This window comes from Echinococcus granulosus (genome assembly GCF_000524195.1).
Source record: "Echinococcus granulosus chromosome Unknown EG_S00351, whole genome shotgun sequence".
Classification (NCBI taxonomy): domain Eukaryota; kingdom Metazoa; phylum Platyhelminthes; class Cestoda; order Cyclophyllidea; family Taeniidae; genus Echinococcus; species Echinococcus granulosus.
The window spans coordinates 9,934-14,879 of NW_020170731.1; positions in this window are offsets into that span (position 1 = coordinate 9,934).

A 4,946-nucleotide genomic window follows, 5' to 3' on the forward strand; every position below is an offset into this window, starting at 1 on the left:
CCACTGTTTGCACTGTGTGTCTGTATCCCACTCTCTCCCTATTAAAGTGTGCATTTGTCCCAATTCACATGTGTGTTATTCTTATTTTCTGTTCTATTTTTATTAAAACAATCGATCTCACGCTCGAAGGCAGTGATTCTTCGCGAACACGCAACACAGAGTTCCGTCAAACATGGCTCAGCAATGATGGCTGCCCTACGAGGCAGTGAACATCCTAAGAAATAAATAGAGCAACAAGCATATGGCATAAGCAGGCAGCATGACAATCATCTTCCTGGTAGATAGGTTTCACATTAAAATTGTCCATCTTAGCCATGACCTTATGAGCATTGTAGTTAACTCCAACAATAATCATTACCATAGACTTTAACAGACATCATCAATTTATTAAATCACAGACTTCTGCTCTCAGAGGAGAATCATAGCATGTATACGCCGTGAGATCACATCTAACACGCTTGACGCATCTAGTGTTCGCGTTCTCTTTACTTCAACCAACTCCGTTCTTTTCTCTGTCAAAGCTTTGTCGAGCGCTACAAATCGTGCTATTGTCATAGTCGATAGTGAAAATCACCTAGGAAAGGTATTTGGAACAGTTTGGAGGACTGTACTCCAAGACTATAAAAGCCGCACACCACCCATTCATTGCTCTTCACAAGTGGTCAATGCATTTTCTTTACAAATTTTAGTAATACATACAGTATAAGAAAGCCGGAAATTCGGCACAGAGACAGATGAATGTATATTTGGATGGACAGATGGTAAGGAGTGCTTATGTTTCTAGCGACGCAATTATAGGCCTTTTCTTAAATAAGTGGGAAAGGCACCTTCCTCCTTAACTTCATTAATCATTCTTGAAAATATTGCTAGATCTAGAGTTTCGATCGAATAATTAAAGAAAAATTCAGTGCTTTCACAAAACCACTTTTTAATTGTTTACTAGTTGTTAATAACAGGTTAAGATCCCACTTGAATACCATGGTTTTTTGAGTTTGGGCGACAGGGTACTCATTAGATTAGCAGTCGTATGCTTGACAATATTTGTTCCTACCAGCTTAGCAATTGCCATGAAAAGAAGTTCTCCTACTTGAGTAGGAACTCAAAAAGTTTTTACCTATCGTCACCGAAAATATGGATCAGCTGCGCATAAAGGGCACCTATATTGTTCATAGGAATAGCTGCTGCTTCAAAAAGGCGTTGTAGATGTCATCTGCGCTATCTATTAGTAGCAGGGTATCTGCGTTCGCCTCGGTGACTCGGTAAGTGGGAAAGGCTCCTTCTGTAAAATTTAGGGCGGCTTTAGTGTAGCGTGGAAAATCAGCACCAAGTATCAAGTCCCAAACAAGTTCTAGACAGAATGAATTTTACTACCAAGGTTGCCTTTTCTATGGATTCCCCTGCAGCATCTAACGCTTTCATCTTTACACTAGTGACGCCAATGAGAAGGGTTTGGTGCTCCTTCTGACACGCCATTTCCTTCTTTCTCTCCCTCCCACCAATATCACGCAGCATCTGTGCACTATAAATAAGGTCGCCAACAAATCAGGCAAACAAACCTGCAAAAATCAGAATAAATATGTATTTGGTCTTCTAAATGCCCATAAAAATGTTACACAGAGCGGATTTGATCTCCTGGAGGACGCCACACTGCTCAAAGTCTCGCACCAGAGGAGTTATTGAATGAGCTGTCCAAAGCTGCTCATAAAGCCAATGTCAAGAGAAGAAAAACTTTTACAGGGGACCTACGAGGAACTACATGATGACAAGGTGAGGCACGGATCTGAGGAGTTACTTTGCCTACTTGACGCTGGGCAGCATTGCTCGACAAAGAAAGGATCTTCACCTTACCTCGCATCAATTATCAGGGAACTGCTTAAGAAGCTGAAAAAATATAATTTTTACTTTTGCAGTTGTTAGTGACGTCGTGGCAATGCCAATTAACTGCACAATAGGGACTAATCTCTAATTTCCAGTTTCGCTAAAATATGAGACGCAATTCAGGCCAATGTCCGTAACCTTTATAAGAACACCATTATATGTAACTCTTCTACTCACTCAAACCCTCTTCTTATACTTATATTTACTATGCACAAATCTGCCTTTCTTGGCACGAAATGGGGAAACACACGTTAATTAATCAATGACAGGTAACAAGTCTAAATCCATCTCACTACGATTTCCCTAAAATGATCTCAGCACACACATTACTCACGAAAAGCGCCATCAATGATTTCAAAGGCACTCTCAGCTTCACGCTACATTCACCCAAACAGCAATGAGTTTAAACAACCAAAATTTTGAAATATAAGTCTGCAATGCCAAAACTTGGAAGGAGCCTTGTTGGTGGAAATAAAGGCGGCAAGTCTATAAGAGTAAAAAGGAAAGAGCGTAGATCTATGCAGCCTTTCATAATTCGTTGCAATTTTCCACGAAGTTGTCACCTCTTTGACAATGTGTATGCAAAGTAAATAGACGGGGTGTTCTAAGCTGACTCAGCTCTCTTTCGATAAATTGGACGAATACTGGGTATTAGCCTTTAGAGGCGTAAGAGCGGTATAGTTAATCTGGAGCGAGCTAAGATCAGTTCATGTAAATGTCGAGGAAATGGACGCGGACCTGTGATCTGCTTTAAATTTATTAGCAGTCGTGCTTTTGCAGGCAAATATACTTTTTTACAAAAACTTGCTTCTTTGTAACTTTTTATCTAGTCCCACTTCTAATTTCATGACCAATGCTTTGCTTCGCATGAGTATTTTTTAGCAAATCAGTGCTAGTACAACTTCTGAATTTGTTGTGCTGTCAGCCACAATCATTGGCTTATAGCCATTATAGTAAACGCATGAATGAACGGGTTGAGATTTTTGATGGATAAGAAATTAGCATCATGGCGTAATTTGATGAAAACATGTGAATGTGATGTCTGGGTAATCAGTATCACTTTACTCGGATGTCTCTAGTTAATGAAACTCAATGAAGCAAAAAGCAGGGCCGACCTTTAAGACGTTTGAATTGGGAGATGTAAATACCTCAGAAGCAAAGTTGAGGGGATGTGTGTATTTCCTGATATTCCTGTTATTGCTTAGTTTTAATTCAGGTATAACTGAAAGGATTGCTAGTTTAAATATTGTGCCAATGTAGAATGACAGCTATTGAAGTTCTTCCGTGACAAACATTCAAAGTCACATCAACTCTGCTTTAAATCGAAGAAAGTAAAGAAACTTCGACACACTAACAAGTAAGCCAGATGGACACCCTTCTTGGGTGAGTTTCTGCAAGCACTGAACGCGTTTCCCTTACTTGCCAAGACTGGAGGTAGAAGATGTTACGAGCGTGCTAGAGGTTTGGCATTTTCTTCCTCCGCGTTAAATTTGCATACATTGCTTACGACTGTTTCGTTTCGGCCCCTTAAGCCCAATTTATTCTCTCAGTTCAATTAGCCTGCCTGACCTGAATACATTATATTAACTTTTGGCTAAACGTCTGCGATCGCCTATCAGTTATCAAATTACCTCCGGTTTCTAGCTAAAGTTACCCAGGAGAGAGACTTTAGAAGCAGCCTGTATACAATCGGTTCCTGCTGAATAGATTTTTGGTTCATTTAGCCTCTAGGCTCGTCAAACTCAACATTCCGATGCTAATAGCCGAAGGTAGTAACCTCGTATTTGCTGTGGTCTGGCAGCAAAATAAGGAATCTTAACAATTCCGCATTCCACAGCGTAAGAATAGTGAAGTTTTCTTTCTTTTACTCCTCCTCATTTGCCTTATTCTCCTACCATACGCTTTACTTGCTCGTAGATTAAAAATCATGGAAAAGGAGATTTTTGACAACAATCATTATGCTTATGCAAGTTTTGTCCTCAACTTATACGATAATGCCAATTTACAAAAATTGGGGACATTAGGCATCGGATTTAAATTTAACATCTGTTCCATTAAGATATCTTAGGCACATTTATTTCCACTGCTTCTTTTTAATATTACAGGCCTTCAGCATTGATACTAACGTTGGCTTAGATTTTATGGCTGTTACTTTCGCTGTCTTAAAAGCAACTGTCATCATGGTCATTGAGAATGAATAGGGAACAACTTTCGCAAGATTGCTTTGTTTAAGTTCTTGATTTGCGTTTATTTCAAAACAGAAAGTTACTTTCTTATCTTCAATTTTGACATGATTCGGTACATTGCTTGCCGCTGTTACAGACTATTTCCCAAGTCAAGGGGCAGCTCTTGAGAAACCCGTCTTTTTTCTTCTATCGGGGAGAAACAATAACAAAACAATACCAAACTGCTAAGTAAAGTAATAATCTTTTACCTTGCTGAACAAATTTTATCGAATTTTTTGTCTGCCTGCTATGTTCACCTTATTTCCTACTGTGTTTTATAATTTTTAAAGCATAAAATTTTTAGATACACTCTAAAGTAAAGTTCACGAAGGAAGATGGATAAAGAAAAGTGTCTAAGGGCCTGACGCTGTGACATTATTGACGTCAAATGTTTCCTCCTACCTGCTTTTACCACTGTCTGATGAAGTCAGCATTTGATCGCGCAAATGCGAACGGATAACAGCAAATTCGAGGTTCCAAGAGCCATTGGTTATGGGCATTTATACGGCATGTATCCATTCTCCTCGCAGCTCTAAGGTGCCCCATAATAATGGCATAAAACTCGTCTGACCAGCACTGAAGGACAACGTTTGGGAAATAATTTGTAAGGACCTCGTAATGAAAGAGTTTTGCCGACCTTTCCCGAAGTCTTCTGCTTCCATAGCCACCGCTGATCTTACCGGCACAAACTCGCTCACGCTTGGATATAATCCGCTTAATTTTGCAAGAAATACTAGACATTATGGCCACTGATACTTGCTGCATAGTCTTACGACGTTACCATGCATCTTTACACGAAACAGCGGTAAGGTAGGCTTTGATCTAGATCCCAGTGCAGTATTT